The 25,026-nt window shown below is 31.2% G+C and overlaps 1 protein-coding gene across 1 annotated transcript in view; it reads left to right on the forward strand.

The window, feature by feature from the left end:
* Positions 1-2,350: 2,350 nt before the first annotated feature.
* The window catches only part of LOC125070898 (hemicentin-1-like), a 260,952-nt gene continuing 238,276 nt past the window's right edge, over positions 2,351-25,026 (forward strand). The window contains exon 1 of the mRNA XM_047680905.1: positions 2,351-2,504. The gene's annotated coding sequence lies outside the window, so the exon portion shown is untranslated. The remainder of the gene's footprint in view (positions 2,505-25,026) is intronic.

Raw genomic sequence — 25,026 nt, forward strand, 5'->3', positions numbered from 1 at the left:
TTTTTGTCAACTTATTTAATGTTCAAAATAAAAACAAAAGAATAATCAACCATTAAAGGTTGCACAAATTAAGACAATAAAGTTTCTACTCCAGAGCGTTTTGTTGTAAATCACGTGTGGCAGAATTTTATCCAAAATATGCACACGTAAAGGCTTCCCAGGGATGATACCTTCACGTCATACGTCACGGTAGTATGTGCAAGCGATCCTGTGACATCCCCCGAAGAGACGGAGTGGGTACCGCTGGCTTTTTAGTCGGTATTCCGGGTGAGCCCCACGTACCCCACATCAAGCGGGGAAAAAGCGTAATGCTATTTTCGAGCGAGAAAAAAAAGGGGTGACACCTTGAACACACGAAAATCACTTGTACTTGTTCGGACTCGAACCCGTAACCTTCAGTTAAGATTCACGTGATTTACTGGGCAATTTTGGTTGTAAAATAAGCGCGCCAATGTAACTACAGGCTCAACTCAAGTTATATAAATATAGTCGCAATAAAATCACAAAAAAAAACGATTTATTGCATTCAATATGAAAAATATCAAGAAAACGTTTAAGAAACAATAAATCAATTATACTACTCATGTAAATAAAATTTTACAATTTACACGCTTATTCATTTTATTGGAGTGATTAAAATTAATTATAGACCTACAACGATAGACACGACACAAAGAGACGTTGATGATTTAATTAAAAAGCCATTAAACACGTAATCGAGATTGCTCAGAACAAATCGAGATATTAAATACCTTGTATTTTAAACTTTCGAGATCTCTGTTATCCGTATATTATAGTCGAGTTTTATACGCTTTCATACCTCGTGTTGTCCGTCGTTTTGATACTTTTAGTAAGTAATAAAAGTTTAATGAGGATAGAGAAAGAGCGTTCGACGTTAAAGGGCACTTGGAACTCTAGGTTAGGTAGTGACCGCGACGAGTCAGGGGCTAACTCACGCCATCGGGCAAATTTATAAAAAAAAAATTAACTTGGTTAATACAATTTATTAAATGAATTTAATATTGTTATTGTTTATCGAATGGCCAGTGGTCACCGCCACCTATAGCCATTGGCGCTTTTTTTTTTTATGGCATTGGTTGGCGGACGAGCATATGGGCCACCTGATGGTAAGTGGTCACCACCACCCATAGACAAAGGCGCTGTAAGAAATATTAACCATTCCTTACATCACCTATGCGCCACCAACCTCGGGAACTAAGATGTTATGTCCCTTGTGCCTGTGATTACACTGGCTCACTCACCTTTCTAACCGGAACACAACAATACAGAGTACTGTTATTTGGCGGTAGAATATCTAATGAGTTTGTGGTACCTACCCAAACGGGCTTGCACAAAGCCCTACCACCAAGTAAATATTTAAATATAAACCATTCCTTACATAGCGAATGCGTCTCCAATTTTGAAAATTACGATATTATATACGTTGTGCCTGTGGTTACATTGGCTCACTCACCTTTCAAATTAGCATACAACAATATTGTGTTTTGCTATTTGATAGAATATATAAGTGGTACCTATCCAATCGGACTTACACAAAGCCATTACAACAAGTAAATACGTCTAAATATAAACACAAAATTTAAATACTAACTAATAATTGAATAAAGTCTTCCATGAAACAGCAAATCTATTCGATTCTATGAAATTCGCCAAATTAATAAAATCTGAAAATTAATTAAGGGCTTAATAAATAAATGAAAATGATTTTTAATCTATCACAATTCACATAAAGCCGAGTCTCTACTAATCCACCTACTATTACAGTGCAATACACAAATTACGTAAATACTATAAAATAAACACACTACATTTCAACCGAACAAATTAAAAATCAATGCTAGGTTTGATTTTTATTCGTAACGTATTACCTGCCTAATTTGTTTAACACTTTGCGTAACAAAAAACGAATTTGTTTATTAATTTCAACGCCTCATAAATAAAACTAATTTAGCGATCGCGTAACTGCATCTGCAGTAAATCACGATCTTGCTGCACTGCGTGTGAATTAGGATGGAAAAAAAAACTTCAACACGTGGAGACGTAGCTTAAAATCGCTGGAGCTACTCCTCTGTACGTGTGCGTAACTGCAGCTGTGTGCGTACCGCTGCAGGTATCAACGCTCAGTTCCCTTCAGGCTGTCGCGCTTGAAACACGTTATGAGGGCTCCTTATCGCCGTTTCATTTTAATACGCGACGCGATCGCAAATTTTGCAATGTGCATTTAAAGCGTTCGATTTTTAAAATACAGTGTTTAGCTAAATTTTAATATTGAACACGTTATTGTTTAATAAAGATTCTGACAGTTTAAAAATTACGAAAAAAAAAAATACTGTTAGTGTATTAGTGACACAACTTACAAACACATTGTGCTATAGTGTAATCCGAAAATAATAGTGTATTGACCACGTGTTTATGTGATTTTTAATTGGATTTCTGTGAGTTACTTATCGACTGGTATTTTTAAGCTGTGGTTGAAAAATATAGTAAGTTTACATTACATTATAAAATAAGCGAAATATGTACTCTACTATTGAGTAGAGTTCTTAATAAAATATTTTTTAAATATCTAATAAGACCAGATAGAATTATCTTGTCGCATAATTTAATTATATTAATGACTAGTTTTCGCACGCGACGTTGATTCCGTGTTAGGGGTTAGTCAAGTGTTAGGTATGAAAAAATATATAATAATTTGCTTTTGTGTTTTGCTCGTGAAAGCGCAATATACAGACAGCTACTTTTGCATTTATATATTAATATCGGTTAAACTTGTATTGTGTGACATTACAAATTAATTCTATAATTATATAATATATAATGTTCATAAGATATTGTTTTATTATAATGAACAAAATAAGAATATTATTTATTCCAATAGGCTCATAAGTTTTGAATCGTCATAATATATACAATGTCATCTAGTTCCTAAAACTACCGATATTTTTTCAAAAAAATTCGGTAGTATAAGAAAAACAATAACGACGTGAATTTTTTTTCGCATTAAATTCGATAATTTTTTTGTCCCAAAAACATTTTAGATAACGGATTTATCTAACTGTAATAAATAATAAAAACGAACTGTAAATTTAGAATTAAAAGATTATCAAAGAGCATGATGATACTGTGATTACTCCTGTACTAATACAGCCGATTTAAAAAAAAAAAATATATATGTAGTCTGTTTATCCCAGCGCTGGGCAGTTTCTTCTCTGGAGCATAGAGCTTTTACTAAGCTGCTCCAATACAATTTGTTGGACTACTTTATTAACTCATTTAAATTAAGAACACGATAATATAACCATTATACCACTTCGATAAACAATTTTGATTAAAATCCACAAAATTCCCGAACTTAAAACATTCTTAACTTATTTATTCGGAACTATTAATCACTCTAAAAATTTCCCGCAAGAAACTTCGACAGATTCTGCTAATTTAAATTTATATTCGCTTTTAGAGTAAAATTTAAGATTATTAAATTGTTGCAGAGTTAAACTTTACGAATTTTCCATAAATGCTTTTCTCAGTGATAGATTGTCAGTTTTCTAAAAACTGGCTCTTAGTATCTGTAGGTATTGGATAAATCTAAAACGAGAATAATGTCCTCGGATAGTAAAATGTTTTATCTGAAACTGCATTTTTACGACGAGTATAATGTTTTACTTTAAATTTAATATATTCTTATCGCTGTATAAGTTTAAATTAAGTAGAAAAAACTTGTTACGTTATAATACATTTTTATCTTAAAAAAATAAATGTTTATTTATCGCTCCAATTAAGTCCAATACACTTTATTAAAGTAGGCTTTATGTTCATTATCGAATCAACGTTTTATAAGATTAAATTAAATGTTATTAGTTAAGTTAATATACACATATATGAAAAAGAGTAACTATAGCTCTACTTTTTCATTTGTATATATTTATTATAATTAACGGAAATTATGTAATCTACCATTTTATACAATATCTATAAAGTGCGTATATTTATTAAATTTGATAGGACTGTAATGTAAACTTTTTCTAGTAAATTAAAACATTTTCTAAATAGCAATTGGAAAAGAATTACATTTTTTCATAATGGCATGCGAGCTCTACGCTTATGAATGTAAAGGAATGATTTTTAATGTTTAGTATCATCAAGATTTCGAGAATCGGTAGCCTTCGGCGCTACGGGTGCAGCACCCCTTCGCGCCTTCCCTTCCATTATTACAAAACACTCTAGGGGTAAGACCGACACCACTACATAGAGTCAGAGATTCAACAGAGTCTGTTTGTGTTGTGTCTATATATTTTCTAGTAACTTCTCGGAATTCCATAAAACATGTACAGCCCGTAAATTTTCTACTGCTGGGCTAAGGCCTCCTCTCCCTTTGAGGAGAAGGTACATGTTCTACCAGACTCTTCCAATGCGGTTTGGTGGATTCATATGTGACAGAATTTCGTTGAAATTAGACACTGTGAAATATAATTGTTCTTAAGTATGGATTCACGTACTGACAAGTATAGAACCCTTCTTTACTTGTTACGAAGAAAAAATAATAATTAATAAGAAGCAATGTCATTTTTCTATTACTTAGTGTAAAGCTTGGATTAAAAATGACTTATGTAAAGGACGTTTGTATCCAAAAAGTTACCTTCAACTAAGTGAGTTCATAGATAATAGAACATCTTGGAAATAAAACGATTGTATCTTGCCTATTTTTACATTGAAAATTTTAAATAAATAATATAAGCAAAAAAAAACCCTATCTTTTTGGCGTTACTTTGATCGAGTTTGAAGCTATTGCTAATAAAAATATATTTTAACTTAACAAAATACTCTGATTTTTTTTAATTCCAACAATTTATATTTTTCGTTTTCTTAGTTTTTAATCATATATTTAGTGCAAAAAGGGGACGTTGTGCTATTTTGCAGATAATCCTTTTAATCTCATTTCAACTGATTCAATTAATTTATTGAGGAATTCTATGGCTGCCCTTCTAGTAATATTCAACATTCCAAATATTCTACTCGTGAGCCTCGCTTTATATTTTTACGAGTTAACCTGTATAATTAAAGGTGTATAACAGTAAACCGAGTATTTTGTACTTGGTTTATTGGTGTGACTATTTATATCAAATTATCTCATAAGCAAAAAGCTAAAAGTCTATCTTTGTCAATATAGAATTCGCATTTAAATATGTAATCATTGACTTAAACATTCAAAGGCGGTTAGTCGATGAATTAAAATAGCTGAGTTCAAAAACGTCAATACCGTATTTAATTATTTACTATAATATATTTCCACTGTTTTCTGTACAAATACGGATATTCGAATCTTGATTTATTTTATCTTCCATTCGAAACGCATGGAAGTCTATTAATACGTTCCGGTTCACGATACGAGCTTTTTGACCTACTGGAAAGTCGATAACGCTATTAGTGAATACATGAAAACATTTAGCCTCGTAATGCTATAGCTACAGGATATTAAAAAATAAAACTTTATAATAAAATTTTAAAACATTGCTATACGTATAACAGTTTTAATTGAATGAAGAGATTTAGTTGTAAAATTTCAAAATTAAGAATTTAAATGATCGAAGTTGTTCCAAAATAAGTTCGAATATTAAAATATTAGAAAACAAATAAACAACAATCAAATCAAAATTTATAATTATATTCATATTAAATTAAAAAACTGAACCGTTAATCTCCCTCAACTCATTTATTACACAATATTGTCGTAACATCAGTTACGGTGTTGCCAGACTACAAAAAAAATAAAAATTAATCGTGTTAATTTATACTTGGTACGTCACCGTAGTAAAACTTACCTATACTTTTACCAACATATCTTAAATTGTGATCGACAATTTCATTATTCCAATTATTTCGTTTGTCCATGTCACGTCACCTCTGATTGAATGTCACCAATTAAATAAGAAGCTTGACATTTTAGAATAAGTTTTATGTATACACAGTGACAAAGGTCATAAATGGACGTTAGACAACAACATTAGTAGACGAAATAATACTAATTCCAATCAAAATAATTTCAAACGCCTCACGTAATGCGGTCAAGGTGAATGCTGTTAAAAAAATGACATTAGGCGTGTATACCTTAAAAACAGTTTAATAGTACAGCGATTTAGAACTGTTTGAAACAAAGAAACGATACAGACGTTTGCCTACATTTAGTGTTTAATAATAAACCACGCAGAGAAGCTTAATGTGTTTTTAGTGGCCATTTAGTTTAAACATCACTGAAAGATTTGATAAAAGAAGTCACTCTATAAATCTATCTATATATATATCTATTAAAGACTTTATCGCATTTTTTTTTACCATTTGCAAAGACTTTTTAGTTTAATCCATGAGATAAAATATTAATTTTCACGTCACACGATAATTTCATTGTAAGGTTTTCTTGCTTGTATCATATTCAATCGAATACTTTAATTATATAAAACATCTAAATATATGTATACGTTTTTAAAGAACATTTTTGCGATTTTGATTTATCGGTAAACAACAATTGCTATGTGCGGAAACAAAGTTGGGGCCGTGTCATAACAAATGATTCGCATTTGTGGTTAGACGTTTAAATTTTCAAGGACTTCTAAGAAAAGGAAAATCACACGATTCAATTGTATTTCACGAACATGTCGTAATGGATTAAACGAAATTAAGTGAAGCGAGCCACAGATTTTTAATCATAGGTTTCTAATTGAACTAAAACCTAATGGCTTAGTTTGTAATATACGGGGCTCTAGACCAAGAAGGGCGTAAATCTGAGCAAGTAATATAAATATAGGTTTTAACGATTACGTGTTCAACGATAAAGGTAATGTTAACACACCTTTATTATTATCAGACCCCAAATCATCACGCGAGTTGCCTTTAATGCTTAAATAAACATTCAGTGTTTGAGTGTAATCTGTGTGTGATAAAGGGCATAAACCGACAACTACTGACACCAATGTTACTAAAAAAATACAATCAAAGAGATGGTTATAAATTCATCAGCTTCTATCTGAATATAAACCTTCCTTTCAAAGTATAAAAGATAAAGAAAAATAAAATTAATATTGAATCCAGCTCGAACGACTGATAATCAAAAAATAATAGCAAACTGTCACAAGCATATTGTCCGTTATTTCATTATTCGCTTCATTTGCTAAATTACATGTATAATTGAATGTTCCACCTGCTGTGCCTAGCGGTTGAACATCTGCCGTATCACTTTCACCATCAACTATGTTTGGTTCATCGTTAATTACTTTGTCTTCACCGTAACGTGTGTACGCGTGTGTGTCTTCTGTGTACCAATAAAAATATTTTTATAGTGATATATCGACCAATGATCATTTATTTGTTCTGATTAAAAATAGCAGCAGCACTTGATTTTTATCGTGTAAAAACAAAAATAGTCCAAAAAGTTTATCTGCTGTTTGACTTTGCTCGAAATTTTATCATTAATTTTCATACAATTAAAAAAACTGCTTAATTTTTAAAAATGAATAATAATTATACGGAGTAACACGTTACCCTGTTTGTCATATAGTTTATATATGTTGGGTTGAAAGGTACAGCTTTCTTGAGATCCTAAACTGATGTCCAGAATTAATAAGGGTATAACCCTTACCCTTTTGTAGTGAGGTTTAGACCTATGATGGCAAATATATCACATACAACTGTATGTATATACATATCACATGTATATAAATAAATTGAAAATTTGTTTTTAAAATGTTCCTTTATAGAAAAGGTGACTTATTCGACCTGATTATATTATTATTACGACAGACCTATTAAAAGAATCGAGAGTATACTATATATAATAGATTAAAGAACTTTTAACAACTTTGTCATATCCAACATCGATCCATTAAACATGATTGCTTTCAAATATTGCAATTAAATTATTTTCCTTTACAACATTTTCAACATTCATTTCAAATCCATTATGGGAACAACACTTACCATAGTTTTTTTTATCCAAAAGGCTCTATTTCTAACCCAGACAGGCAGCACTCGGACTCATAAATCCTAGCCTTACTAAGTACCCAAGTCGTTAAACACTAAGTACTCCTAACGTAAGCAGTCTTAAATACTTAGCGGTTTCAAGTAATTGACATATCTTAGTCAAGTATAACTTACATCGAGGGCCTCGAAGATCACTTGAAACTTGTTACAGATGTAAATCTAGCTTAGTGTGATATACTAATTGAAATAGTTGTGGAAACAACTATTATATTGCTATCGTAAGTAGTTTTGAATTATGAAACTTTTAGTTACCTATCTTGGTAAGTCAACGAGGATTATCTGTTTCAGAGTTCTATATGTTTCCAAATCTCCTATACAAAATGTCATCTTCGTGAAATATGAAAAGTTTTCATTTATTTAATTTATGCCTAAATTGGTGGAAATTATATTTAAAAATGAATTCAGAAAGCACCAAAGCCATTTGGAAAGACGTAACAAAAAAAATACCTTTCAAAATATGAGTTCCGCTTTTGTCATTAAATTTCTTTCATAAACTCCAGAACACACCCACTAAAATATTATTTTTGCAGAATGTAATTCTTAAAAATGTAATTACCAGCTCTTCAGAGGTAATCTTGAAGATTAATCACCTAAATTAGCGAGTCTTCTCCATTATATGTACATTTTGGAATCTGAATATTTTCATAAGCTTTTTGTTTACAATGTTTTAGAGATTATTAAGTGATATTAGGCACTATTTTTCGAGTTTAAATATCTTTTAATCCGATTAAGAAATTCGAGTATTTTTATCGCTCCCTCTCCTCGGTCATTTTTCCTAGACACTCAATGCGAAGCTCAGCGGAGATTTGCTAAATAAAAATGTGAAATTCAAACCTATTTAAAGAATACGAGTCTTGAATAATGGAAGGCTGTTAATATTTAAGAAAAGGCTTCGAAGAATACGATGTAAATACTAGATGGATTTAAAGTGTTCTTAAGTCTACAACAAAGTATTTTATTTTACTCGATTTTAAATATGCGCAAATAATAAATACGCAATCGAATAATCGATGCATATTTGATGAAGATTAATTGAAGAAATATTTTATTAGAGTTTATATTATTGTAGTTAGTTTTGCTATATTAACGAATATATTATTTATATTATCATAATTATCACGATAACAATCGGATATACATACTCATGAATATTAATGACCTGATTATTATATCGGGGTTATTTTGTTTCAATTCATTTCGTTTTAGTTATTTAGTGCCATTAGCAAATTTGCTACACATTCAATAAATATAATGATACAATTAATTAGATAAATTTAATTAAAAATGTACGAATACTAATAATAACTAAATTTTCAAAGTACTGACTGAAACGAAACTGTTGTTAGTCATGCTCGTACTTAAGAAATAATAAATAGGTTAAATTAAATTGTATATTTTGTAAAAATGAAAAACGTTTGTAACTTAACATTTATATATAGCCTTCATAAATAAGCGGATAGAAAACTAAGATTTTAACCGAAAATCGTAGGTACTCATCGAGGCCTATCACCAAATGCATTAAAATTATTCGGAAGAATTTAATTTCTTTTAAAACTCAATGTAGGCGTGTATTGGAATTAGAGCCAAGCTATTTGCTTAAAAGCGAAAACTTTTAAGCAAATAGCTTGGCTCTAATTGGGCATTAAAGCGCTTTTATTGTAATATTTAAAAAAAAGTAGTAAGACAAGTAAATATTTTGTTTTGTAAAATTAGTAGTGGCAACCTGTGTTATTTTCTCTCCTGTGCAAAAGGTTGCTTACTGTATCTTGATACTCGTAAGATCAGTCTGGTAGACTAACCTACCTTCTGCTATGTTTATATCTACTAGCATGAATAGGAGACGTGCTGGTAGATGTAAACATAGCAGAACGTCATCCACAGGTTTCGCAACGACGTTTTACAATCACAAACTAAGAACATGGAAATCAAATAGTGTTTGTTTTGACCATTGTTCTATCATCATCTAACAAAATATTTCTACCCTCAATAACATTTATTATTTCATTTATAACAATAGGAAAATACCAAATAACTGTGTTTTTATATTAATAAATGATATCATTAATAAGAGCAAAATATATTAATAATTTTAAATCGACATCTATTTGAGGTTCAATGTTTGAATGTTATAACTTGGTACATGTATGTTCTCAACAACGGCCTCAACGCGAATGGCCAATTAAACTTGATGACAGGTCGGCCTCGAGTATCACGTGACAGGTGATGTATAGTGTTGCCATTTAAAACGACTTTCCCCGCTTGACGTGAAAACATTGTAGCACATATTTCTCAATTTTCAAATATTCTTTTATACTCCAATGTGACATTGGTACTTTTTTGAGGTTAATTTATAAAATTATCCCTGTTTTACTCACACAATCCCTTATATATATTATTATTTATTAGATCACTGTTATTTTTGCTTATAAAATTGATCTTCTCTCTGTAAATATCTTTATTTAATAAATAAGCATTACACTTACTTATTGATTGTCAAAAAATCTACTGCCAGATCGGTACGAAACATATCAGACCCGATAAGGACCGGCGAAAGAATCTCATCGGAATTTTTTTTTTCAACGCTTACATTTACTTTGCACTTTTTATACTTTTATTTAAACACTCTGGAGGACCATTACATTGCCACGATGTGTTATAATCTAAGGAGTCATCAATTTTATAATATTAATTGATATACAAAAGTCCCATAAGAATGTGTTTGCAATTGAATAATTTTAAACGTTTTCTATATTCCATGTGCAGGGTGCATTAAGTTCAATACATTTCCCACTAGAGTAAAAAAAGACTTGCCCAGCAATGGGAAATTGAACTGTCTACATTAGTGCTTAACATTATAGTAGGTAAATTATGAAAAACTCAAATATAAAATTAGAACTATCGTGGGACACCAAATCACATGTACCGCCTGTAAATTTCCCACTGCAGGGCTAAGGCCTCCTCTCCATTTGAGGAGAAGGTTAGGAAAATATTCCACCACGCTGCTATAATGCGGGTTGGTGGATTCACATGTAAGACAATTTCGTTGAAATTCGACACATGGAGGTTTCCTCACAATGTTTTCCTTCACCGCCGAGCACGACATTAATTATAAACACAAATTAAGCTCATGAATTTTCAGTGGTGCTTACCTGGGTTTAAATCAATCATCAGTTATGATGTACGTGTTCCAACCACTAGTTCGTCTCGGCTCTCCCAAAATCAAAGAATATTATTTGTAACTACACTCTCACTTTCCATAAAACGGAACATAGCTATACCAGCCATTATCCATACAAACATTACATAGTACTTGCCTGCTCTTATTCGCTCAGATAACCCATCACCAAAACGTATCATGAACTAATAATTCCCTTAAATGTTTGTACATTCCTGAGTAATCACATAATATACAACCGTTGACTTCAGTACTATGTGTTGCGGGAAGTCTAATCTCTTTAATCCATACAGCCAACTTTGGCTCATCTGTCTTCAAACATAAGGCATATTATCAGTTGCAATTATTGTATTTCAGTCAGTACAACAAGTCAATCATAAATGATCTCATTACCTTGTTAATTGATGTATATGGTTATTAACATAATTAAAGCGATCGATCTTAGACGAAAATTTAATAGGGCTTATGTTTTATTGGGAGAGATTGAGATAAGTCATTAATATTAAGTGTATTTGATGAGATAAGCAATAATCTGCTATTATAATTGGAAATATATAATGATGATAGAAAAAGCCTCATAGTTCAATAAAATATCCGCCTAGTAAGGTAACAATTTGATATTGTAGGGTTAAATATTACATCAATGCCAATTTATATAAGTCTGATCCGTCGACTTTTTTATGTGCATGAAATAAAATCAATTTAGTGGTCTATTTTGTGCCGTCAACGTCATAAAAATCGTGTGCAAAATTCAGCTAAATTAAATTTATTTAAAAGACTGGATCGACATATACCAAGTAAAGTTATATTAAAGCTCGTTTATAGATTATTGGTCAGTCTTGCAAGGGCATAATTGACGAGACTATGGGCCACTTCATGGTAAGTGGACTTCACCGCCCATAGATATTGGTTCTTTAAGAAATTTTAACTGCTTAACAATGTGCCGCAACCTTGGTAACAAAATTGTATCCCCTGTGCCTGTACACTAGCCCACTTAGCCTTCAAATTGAAACACAAAAGTATTATAGAATATATAATTGGCCGGTACCCAGAAGGCCTTGCACAAAACCCAATAACTAAGTAAAATAATATGTTATATTAAATCAGAATGGGTGACATCTATTCCCTCATATAACCTACATAGTATTGATTTTATTACGATAAGCGCAAGCATTCCTTTAATACATTATTTATATATGTTAATATAATCAATCACAGTGGTTTATGTGCGCTTTGACCATAGCTAAACAATATGTTTACACAATGATACAAACATTTTGTATGAGTAATATTAAATATGTGCAAAGGTAATTGCAGATGTACAAAGATAATACAAATCAAATCAATATCGACGATTAAAGCAAACAAGATCGCTAAGTGTTTTATTAACATAATAAAATTGGTTACGGGATTAAAGTCACGTGAAGCGTTACGGTGGAACGGGTTTGGGCAAGCATTTTAATTAAAATCGGCGAAATTCCTTTTTCCACCGAACTAAATTAACTTTATAACTCCGTTTCAAACTCAAACATGAATATTCCAGATTCGAATCCTTTAAGAATATCGAAAGAAAAATAAAACGAGAAACGGTATTTTCAAAATCCAATAAATGCCATGTATTCGAGATTCTTCACTCCACGTATATATACCAAAATACAAAACAAACATGGGAATTACTCTACTCAATGTAAATATTGACGGATGACCCTACATCCGACCCTGACTTAACCTTTTTTTTCGTTTACTTTATGCCTCAAGACGAGGGAGGACGAAATTTTGACTGAATGACACAATGGGAAATTATTTTCGAAAATCAGGAGACCCTTGTATTGTTAGACGAGGAAATGACAATATTTATGAAAAGTAATAAGCGAAGCGTATGTGTATCAACATAGGACATGATAATACATATAATAATAATAGCGTGCTTACTGCTACTTGGTGATGATGAATGTGATATTACAAAAATGTTAGACGTGGTTGGCTATAAGTCAAGCTGAGACGGTAGATTGGTTAGAACATATTATGACTTTTAGACCGCTGGTTCAAATCCTGAAATTTCATCAGCTATCATATTGCATGAGCTATGTCGGATGAATATGTGCTTTTTATGGGTCTATGAATCAACATAGCAGCAATGCGTTGGAGTTAACTTAAAAATATCTCCTTAAATGCAAAAAAAAACACTGCACTGATCCAAATTAACGAATGTATGATGATGTTAATCTGAGTGAGCTAGTAAAATATATTCATATAATAATAAAAAAAAATCTAAACTTCTTCAATTCATAATGAATTCAGGTACAATAATTTCATCATAATATACGCAAAGTCCCGTGTGCCGGATAAACTCACCCTAAGGATTATGCTAATTTAGCGTCCAAATATTTCGTGCTCATTTCAAATAATTTCCGCTCTGTCCAAATGTATAATGGAACAACTTTAAATCTACTTAACTGCGCCTGTTATCCCCTATGTTCTCCGGTAATCTCCCCAACTTAGGCTTCATTCATAAGACAGTACTGCTCATATTTAGATAGAATATTTTCAGAACCTTAATCTTCAAGTTTAATGTTCTCATGATGATACTTTTAATTTCGAAACTTCACTGTAAATTTTTGTACCTGTGATAAAGTTTAACGTTTCCTGTGTTTAATCTTATACATGTGCACATATAAATTTATCTAGCTTTGTTTCCGATAAATAATATTATACAATTCAATGTCGCAGTTTTCCATCTTTACTAAACCAAAAGAATGGATTAGTCTTTATAATAAATCTTCGTGTTCTGAATAAAGCTCTGGTTTAACTTTTGACAGTCACAATTAGTATGTAAACAGCTTTATACTTCACTTTTTAATGTAAAACAGCTTACTAAAATTATAATTAATCCTGGCGAGTGTTTTAAACTACATTTTCACAAAATGGATTTTCTCTTGAGCGTACTAAGGGTAAAGACTTCGCTTTAAGCTCAGAAACTTATTTTCTAAGACAAACACGTTCAGAATTTGTAAACAAAATGGACGAAATGAAATATTTATCTTTTATTTTTCCGAGAATGTAGAAATATTGTGGAGAATGAGAGAGCATCGTTGATATACTTGAGTCGTTGTTTTTAAATGTTGTTGCTTTTCGGTTTCTCTTACTTCAGAAATATATGTCTAATGATGCAAATAATAAGTATGCTTGTTATTATTTTGATTCCACATTCTCGTGTGCAGAATTTATTCAAAGAGATGTCAACGTAATTCTTGTTTCCGAATTTAGCTTTGAAGATAGCAGTTCTTTAAATTGTAAAATTGACATCAGATACAATGAAATTTCGTTTCTTTGGTACCAAGTAAATTTTATAGTTTTTTTTTTTCTTTAATTGAAGTACAGATTTATTCTCTTACGAAGGCTCACTCCTCCATAAGTATTGAACGAAGCTACTTGTGAAGTACTTACAAAATGTTTTAGTGTGCGTGTGACAATTAATATCAGAGTTAATACAGTAAAAAAATCTAATTAAACTACATTATTACCTTTTTAAGTTTTACGTGTATTTTAACGGGGAGGTGTGTGCCTTTACATATCTATACTACATTATATATATATCTATACTTTCCTATCAAAAAAGTAGACAAAGAAATAAATCTAAAAGTTCCAACCGAGGATAAGTTTTTAGATGCGGCAACTATCACAAGATTCATAAGAGTTTTTACTTGGTACAGTTTCTCCTCAGAATCTGGATAAAAGTACTAAAAGAATATAAGTTAATAAATTGCACGGCTTAATTTTATTTAAATAACGATATGAATAGAATTTTTTTTTTAATTTAAGACAAAATGCCTTTGTCTTCAAACAGTAATTCCTTCTTCTTGATCTTCTCCTTTAGAAAAGATAATTTTTTTGGCTTATCCCACCATTCTTGAACTCTAAATTATGGATAAACAAGCAGCTGAAAATTTTCATTAAGAACATGAAAATTTTCGTAAAGGATCTTTAAAATATGAATCTGTTATCATCAAAAATATTCGTGGCTAACCATGTGACCAATAGTGACATAGATATTTCACCAATTATTTTCTGTGTGAAGGCAGTGACGACATTCCATTTTTTTCTCATTATTACACTGTCAATTTCCGGTGCCTCGTCGTTATGTCAAAGGCAAATGTCAAGAAGCATTGCATTAGAGGCGAACATAATCAAAACAAGAGTTCAATGACGAGTGAAAATGCATAGAACTTCAAACAATTTTAGTTTTTATATGCATTGAATAAATGCTACTATCCCATGCGCGTTTTGTGCTTTTGTCTAAATTTTTTGAACTTTATACGGAGTGAAAGTGACAAAGACGTGAATGTTTTTATTTTTATACATTCATGAATGTCATTCATTCCATTTGTTGTATAAAGTATTTGTTTATTGATATCGTTATCATTGAACGGCTTTCTTTCTAAGCTCTTGTACTTTTATATACACCTGTAGCATCGTATTCTTATACATGTTTGTTAAGAAGGTCTGCTTCTTCCACACCAAAATAATTAAAAGAGGACGTATCCTTGTACGTAATACTGTTAATAAAATAATGAGTTACATAATAATTAATTTCGACATTTCTGAAATAAAATTATAAATAAAAATATATTTTAATTTGTGGTAGTAATACATATAAACAGTAACTATCTGTCAATGCCTCAATGCTGGGCCAAGCCTAACTATCATTTTAACAAGATTTGGAGCTTACTCTGCTCCAGCATATGGAGCGGAGCTCACATGAGACAGCGCTGAATGAAGAAGCTTTGAAAAATCATGATGCCCTTGTTGTTAATCATAGAAGTAAACGGCCTCATATTAATTTACTAATATAACAATTTCAACATAACATTTAATTCATCAAAGGCTCTTCAGCTCCGGTCGCTTCTATCAAGATAATGAACATAATCTTAATTCTTATGCCCTTCAGCTTATCTTAGAGGCGTCAGTTCGTAAAGGGCTGCTCACAAAACTAAACCCCCGTTTAATCCCAAAGCACCATTACCTTTTAATCACACCCTTTACCTAATTAATAGAGGGCTACAATGCATGGGTTGAATTAATTTAAATGCAAACAGTGACTAATATTTATAACAGAACTTGTCCCTTTTAATTTAGACGGATAAATTACTATAATTATTTCTGTAAAAGCCTCGTGGCTTAATAATCTTATAAATTGACTCAAAATATAATTGGTTAGATATTTTTGGTATTTAAATAACGATAATTTACGTTCTCCATAGATTTTTTTTATTAATTATAACTAACCTGCAAGACAGTATTAATTTTTCTATAAAATGAATACCCTTCCAATTTTAAATAATAAGTTTGAAAAATCTTTTCTCAATGGCTGCTAATGAATGATAGCTTCAAAGGATTAAACAAATTTTAAGGCTCTTATAAGTTTAAAATTTAAGCAGTGCTTTGGTGATTATTTCATCAGGAAATACACAATTTATTCATTTCGGTTTGACCAATAGAGAACATGATCGATGCAGTCTCAACTCTTTAGGACTGTTGCTTGAATGACCAGCTCCTTCCAATCGAACGTCATTTTGTTTTTTGTCATAGATAGGTGGACTAGCAAGTGGACACCACTGTCTATAGACTAGATAATAAATATTAAATATACTTATATCGTCAGGGCACCACCACCATTGGGAGCTAAGATATTACGTCCCATTGTGCTTGTAGAATATTTGATGAGTGGGTGGTACATGATCATACGGGCTTGAACAAAGCCCCACCAATTAGTTAATTTATATCAACACTTTTAATATTATATTATTTGTACTTTTACGTTTGAAGTTGAAACCATATTACACAATTCGAAGAATTGTGTGAAGCGTGCTATCAATGATTCTAAAATGAAGAAAATCTAACTGTAATGTCGTCGGTTCTCATAAATTTTGTTTTATCATGTATTAATTTGTTAGAAGATTTAAAGAGCTTAAGAGATAATGTTTTACGATGCTCCCCCTGTTGATAATATATTCGGTAATAATTACGATATATAGTTGAAAATTATCCCGCTATTAATCTACCAGAGCTTTTATAAGGCTATTTTTAATGTGAAATTAATAATGCTCTCATAAAGATAGTGCGCCTTTAAATATGAGGGAAAATTATCCAACGACAGCGAAAATGGGTAACATTGTGTTACTATGTATTAACTTACACTTTAAAGCTGTTATTAAAAATAATTCAAAAACTCGCATTTAAGGTTTGCATGTAATTGCATTCTTTTGTACAATAAATTATATCCGATTACAAAAAATAATGATATATACTTTTTCATATAAGAAAGAGTTCATATAGAAGAGGACGACTGACGACCGATATATTTATGGCATAGGCGGACAATCAAATGGCTAACTTGATGGTAAGTGCTCACCACCACTCAAAGACAACGACGCTGTTAAAAATATTAACTAATCCTTACATCTCCAGTGCGCCACCAACTTTGAGAACTATTTTGTTATATCCATTATGCTTGTAGTTAAACTGGCTAACTCACCCTTCAACCCAGAACACAACAATACTATTGTTGTGTTTTTAAATATACTGTTGCTGTTAGACGGTAGAAATTCTGATGAATGCGTGGCACCCCGACGGGCTTGTACAAAGAACTACCATCAAATATTCGAAACTTGTCATAACTCTGATTAATGTAATTAGATTTCGTAATAATCTATTTTGCTATTTATAACAACAAAGATAGTTGAGCTTGTACTAATATTATTACGATAATTGCTTAAGTACTTAGGATCAATCTCATCGATATCATAAGTAACTATAATATTAGCCTCGCAAATCGAAATTAATTGGTGCGGTGGTTTTCCTGAGTGGATTTTTTTTTTGTACACCCAATTTAGCGCTTTAGCAGCGCTGTTTTTATTAATTATTACATTGTTTAGATCAGCATTTGTATCTGTATTAAAATTACATTCTTTAATCCTACGGATTTGATATTTTACTTGTTAATTCAGTTCTAATGACAACGCACTTTTATGTTAAGCATGAGTTGATTCTGCGCTCGGGATTAACTTCTGATAAGAAACTTATCAACGGTCAACCTCACACCTGATCCATACGAATATTATAAATTCGCAAGGAACTCTTTATGTTCGTCTGTAACGTTTTTACAGCTAAGCCACAGAACCGGTTTTGATAAAAATCAGTAAGCTTAAACCAATATATACATATTCTACCGCCAAACAGCATTACTCTGTCTGTTGTGTTCCAGTTTGAAGGGTGTACTCTGTGTTGTTGCGTTCCAGTTTGAAGGGTGTAATGTAACTACATGCACAAGGGACATAACATCTTAGTTCCCAAGGTTGGTGGTGCATTGGCGATCTAAGGAATGGTTAATATTTTTTACAGCGCCGTTGTCTATGCGCGGTGATGGCCCATATGCTCGTCCGCCAACCTATACCATAAAAAAAGGCTATTATGTGATAAATCTATGAAACCTTTTTGAAGGAATTAGTCAAATAAAATAATTCTTCGTATCAGTTGACGAAATATTACAGCATTAGGATATTTATGGACTGCTAGTAATGCTTTAAGTACACCGTAATATTCAGAAATTCGGTTATATATAACAAAGACTTAATAGTTTAAGAATATTATAAATGTAACGTCTTTAATATAAAAAATTCTATCTATAAAATAACGTACGGAATCTAAAATATGTATTATAATATCTGTACAACAATATCGAGAGTTCTTGGAGATACGTGCATTTTAGATAAATGCAATACTGGAGCACTTTAGCTTGAAGTGCGCCACTTCCTTTGAAACAGAGAAACTGTATTTTGTTTTTTTTTTCTGTTAAACTACAGAGAAAACTCATATGATAGTGGCGAAAGGAAATGCTCCTCAGCCTTAAAAATCTCGCAATTTTAAACAGTTTATTTAATTTCTAGTCTTCGTTATTTCGACAAATCATTGACGTAGTTTACTTTGGTAACATGGTATTTTGTTTTTTTTTTTTTTTGTTAAACTATAGAGAAAACTCACGATAGTGGCGAAAGGAAATGCTTCTCAGCCTTAAAAATCTTGCAATTTTAAACAGTTAATTTAATTTCAAGTTTTTTCGACAAATCATTAACGTAGTTTACTGTGGTAGCTTTAGATTTACATTAAATATAATTCAGTAACATGACGTTTCAAAAGTGTTCGTAAAAGCCTACGTGGAAAAACTATATCTTGATCTAATTTGTTTTGACTGAAGCAAGTTTTACTTGTATACAATAATAGGAAAATAAAAAACCATTTTGAAACAATCTTTTATTCAAATGAACAAAAATTCAGAAAATAAACTTAGAAGAAAAAACTATTTTACATTCGTAGGTATTTTGTGTATCTATTTGTAAATAGGCAAAACATTTGAGTGCTTTTTCTACTCGGTATTCAAACAGCGAAATAAAATTTTTGTTTGGCGTTTGGCAAGTGTCATACGTATCACGCACACCGAGATAATAAAGTTGGCACGCTTGTTTTGGTTCCTTAGTAGTGGGCACTAATCGAAGCTTACTTTTATTAAAAAAATTGAATAAAATTTTTCGATACATGAAAATGTATGCACGTTGTCAATAATGATTAATAACTAATAATAATCAAGCGTATTCCGCTTTTTTTATTCAACAAAAAGCGTTGATCTGTTTTAACACTTACTAAACAAAACGTAATAGTGTTTTATTAAAATATTGTTTAAATTTTTAAGTGCATATGCTTTGCAGTTTCCGTACGTAGTTTCTGCTCTAAACGTTAAAGTTCCGAGAAACTTTAACGGAGTTTGATCCTTGATGACGCTTCGATTCCAAAGGTAGGTCCCACATCGGATCGAGTTTGATTCTGAACTTCCTTCACTGCGCATTTGCGAATTGTACCTCGTACTTGTGTTAACAATAGGATGCGGATACTATACATTATATAAACCTATCTATACTTAAAGGAAATTTACTCCCTTGGCTTAGGAATAACTTATATGGCTTCAGATCAGGAGATTCTAGGTTGGAATCCGGAGTGAATTAAAAAGATATAATGCGTTTTTATTGACTCACAACTTATCGGACATATATGATTGATGAATAAGAGTAACTACGAGTTTTTTGCTCCTACATTCCGAACTGATGGCAGTCTTGAATTCGTTTTTTTTTTTCAATGACGATTCAAACTTGCTTTTAGGAACTCTCATTTTATTTAGTAATAATAAATTATATTTTATATATATATTTACATTGTCATAAGTAAAAATATTTATTTCATAAAAAAAACTGTAAGTTGACCTATTTTAGAGTTAAAAACGTTATTCTCGGAAACGAATAAAACATAAATATATATAGTATGACACAAATCAGATGTAGCATCCGCAAAATAAGTAACACCGATCACATCTGAATTAGTGCGTCTTCAAAATCAGCAATTTTTATTTATTTATTATGCGAAAATGTACTTCACGCTGACGTAATAAATTGTAATGTCACATAACCAAATACATTCGCCAAATTTATTCTTTTTTAATTTGTCGGTGCTCCATTTAAATTGTATCGTACTATATATTCAAATCGCCTTTCCATGAGAAGCCGATTGAGTTATATTTTGCTCTCGATATCTTAAAATGTTTTTAGAACCTCTGGGAAAGTTAGGATTTGATTACTTACAACAAATACGTTTTCTCGTATCAATATCTAATGACGTAGAAAGTTCTGATTTAAATATTTATGATTAAATTCATTTGTACAAAAATGAAAAGTATCAAAATTCCTTCTTTTTCCAGAGAAGTTTCAAGTTGAAAGTTTACCGAGAAATGTCAACGGCTTATTGACTTTTTTTTTGAAGTTCAAACTTTAAATATCACCACCTAAAATTGTCTGGTAAAATATGATAAAATTTATGTCTTAGAATTGAACTCATTTTTCAGCTAAAAATACTTCAACTTCAATTAAAAACTTGGAAATAATATTTTGAATTACAATTATGTAAGTGAAGTTGAAGAACGTTTATTTTTATAAGCGAATGAATTCGATAAATATTTAAATACTTATAAATAAATTCAGGCCACGAGAACCATAGTGACCTAACTATTTTTTTTACAATATTGATTTTAAGATTCATTGCAACTAAAATTTATAATTTTAACAAAACCAAAGAAGTCTAAATTTGATACAATAAATATTTACTGATTCTGATTTTCTGATTTTCCATAACACAAGTGCTTTAGCTACTTAGATTGGGATCAGAGTAATGTATGTGATGTTATCCAATATTTATTTGTTTATTATTATATATTTATATGGTTCCATACCGTTTAAACTTCACTGTCATAATGACATTAGTTAGGCAACTTTTTGACTTTTGATGACATTATTTTATTCTGATAAATTATGATATATATATTATAATAGGTATTTTAAATAAGTGGTAAGACTTATTTACCATCTCTCTTATATATGTAATGGTATATTCCGGTTTGATTGGTGAGTGAGTCAGTGTCACGTCATAGGCACATTGTAGATATAAAGAACGGTTAGTCAGTCGATTTTTTTTGACCTACGACTTTTGATTTTGATTCCCTTGTTCATACTTAACAGCAAACAGAACCTTTATAATAAAAATGATTTTTATAACGAAATTAAACTTAGAAACATACTCGAGGCTCCCTAGGTACACACTTAATATAAAACTTTTAAGAAATATTAGATATCTAGTCTCAAGAACCTTAAGCAAACAAATTATTTGAATTATCAAAATTAAAATAAATAATATATTACTAATATTACTATAGTTTTATATAAAAGTGTAATATACCTTGGGTAGGAAATATGATACGTGGGTGGTACCTATTCAAACGGGCTTTCAGAGAACTCTCACAATTTCAATGTGGAATTTAATAATTGTTGGTATTTACACATGCATACAATTTTCGTTTTGATATTTTCGTCGTAAATATTATTTACAAATATCATCATTTTACAATAGAAGCCTGTATATTCCCCACTGCTGGGCTAAGGCCTCCTCTCCTTTTGAGAAGAAGGTTCGGAGCATATTCAACCACGCTGCTTCAATGCCGGTTGGTGGAATACACATGTGGCAGAATTTCGTTGAAATTAGACACATGCAGGTTTCGTCACGATGTTTTCCTTCATCGCCGAGCACGAGATGAATTATAAACACAAATTAAGCACATGCAAATTCAGTGGTGCCTGAAATCATCGGTTAAGATGCACGCGTTTTAACCACTGGGCGATCTCGGCTCTTATTTTTACAAATATCAATGAATTTTAATAACAATTGAGATATTTCGTTAACACCCGCTTGGCATAAAGTTGCTTTCGCTTGATATTAAGTATTAAATAACGGACAATGTAATAAATAAACAACGTTTGAGAATTATTAATTAGGAAATATAACTGTTACTATAAATTCAAATAATATTATATAAAAACGAATATAATAAAATGAGACAGAGAGAAAGCAAATAGAAGGCAAGGTCGCCTGGGAGCGTAACGCGTTTTCGTTACGTAACGATATCTGTCAAATCACTCTACTGTATGTTTCGGAAAAGAACTTCGTTTCAAACAATATTTTCAGTATACAACACTATTTAAAACAAAAATAACTTAATCACAATATGAACGTTCTATCAAAGAAACTCCTACTAAATGTCTAATAAATATTTAATTAAAGCAGGCGATCGTTTTAAGGAATTTATAAATAGATTTAAAAACACATCAACTGAATATCTTACTTGTTGAGATATATTGAAAAATAATCATCACAATTAGATATTCTACCACCACCATCATACTTTGTATGGCTGTGATTCGGTTTGAACTGTAAGTGGTCTACTGTAATTACAGGCATAATGGACGTAATTTTAGCTTTAGCACGTAAAGAATATTTAATATTTCTTATAACACAGTCTTTGGGCAGTGGTGATCGCTTACTATAACGTAGTACATTTACCTGTCTTATACCATAAAAAAATCTGATAAACTACTTTATATTCTGTTATGAAATTTATTTCCTTGGTGGTAGGGCTTTGTGCAAGCCTGTCTGGGTAGGTATCGAACACTTATCAGATATTCTACCACCAAATAACAGTACACTGTATTGTTGTGTTCCGGTTAGAAGGGTGAGTGAGCCAGTGTAATCACAGGCACAAGGGACATAACATCTTAGTTCCCAACGTTGGTGGCGCATAGGTGATGTATGGAATGGTTAATATTTCTTACAGCGCCTTTGTCTATGGGCGGTGGTGACCACTTACCATCAGGTGGCACATATGCTCGTCCGCCAACCAAAGCCATAAAAAAAAAACAATTTGACATTATTACGTAACTTCAATAATTCTCTATCTCTTCTTAGTGGTCCATAAAGTAAATCATTGAATCGTCGCTATTACGTTGCGTGATATTACCCACAAAATTACCCGAAGGTACTAGTATAATCGTACGAAATAGAATTTATCCTAGAACGTCCTAATTGAAGCTACCACACGGGATGATTTACTGAGGGTCCAAATAAGCCGAGCTAAACGTAGCGACTATTAGTCGACCATTCCTCGTGATAGTTTATTTTTATTTCATTTTTTTTTCCCGCAAACTATTACTCATTTCTGACTTACCTGTATCTGGCCGAGTTTCTCGATGATATACAGCCAATTCAATGTGGTTTATCGTTTGTTTTCTTTTATTTTCGTTTCGTATTCATATTCATAGGTTGGATGGATATAGATATGGGCACGATTATTTGAATTTTGAATCGAATTGAATGGCAACGTTTTCACGTGTAACCTTTTAAAATGAAACGTTTATGTCAATATTTGAAGTCGACAAAATGTTGAACAGAATGAATAATTATTAATAAGATAAATATAACATTATTATGCAACAATAATAGGTATGAATTGCCACCATAAAGAGTTTCCGTAAATTTTTCGAGTCACCTCAAATATTGTTATGGAAAATATATTAAAGGAAAGCAAAATGTTATGACATTGCTGAGATAAATTTAGCCGCTTGACTATTTTATGAATATTGTATATCTTGTATTTCTGGATTTATGTTCCTCAATGATTCTGACTTGGAGGATGGATTGAAAAAATAAACTGAAGTTATTTCATTGTTTAATGAGGTGCACGTTTTATATTATGTTGGTTTTATTAATTATTTAAAAAAATATATGAAAAATTAAGATCATTAGTTGAACGGGCAAATGTCCCACCAAATACTAAGTGATCACCACCACACTAAAAACAATCATTGGCGCTGTAAGAATTTATTCCTTACATTACCAACGCGCCACTAACATTGGGATATTAAAATATTAATTCCCTTGTGCTTCTAGTTATACTGGCTAACTCACCTTTTAAACCGGAACACAAAGCATTACTGTTTGGTGGTAGATTATATGATGATGTTAAATACTAAAACTTAATTGAATCGAAGCGTATAAAATTGGTTTATGCTGGATAGCGAAATTTGTATAATAAATCGAAAAGAGTTAAAAATGTTTCGAAAATCTTCTATAAATATCGAAGAAAATAATAGAGAAAAACAAATGGTTATTTTTAAATATGTTAAAAAATATTTAATAACTATTAATTTAATCGATATAACTTTAGAACATAATATAAATTTCTTATCTACAAACATGATTTAGATCATCCTTTTGCACATGCACTGAATAACCGCTTCCCTTTTTGGCGCCGCTCAAAGGGCCTTACGATGTCTTATAAGGCGTAAACTATCAATGGCTCGTGTTTCTCCATG

This window comes from Vanessa atalanta, chromosome 18 (genome assembly GCF_905147765.1).
Source record: "Vanessa atalanta chromosome 18, ilVanAtal1.2, whole genome shotgun sequence".
Classification (NCBI taxonomy): Eukaryota; Metazoa; Arthropoda; class Insecta; order Lepidoptera; family Nymphalidae; genus Vanessa; species Vanessa atalanta.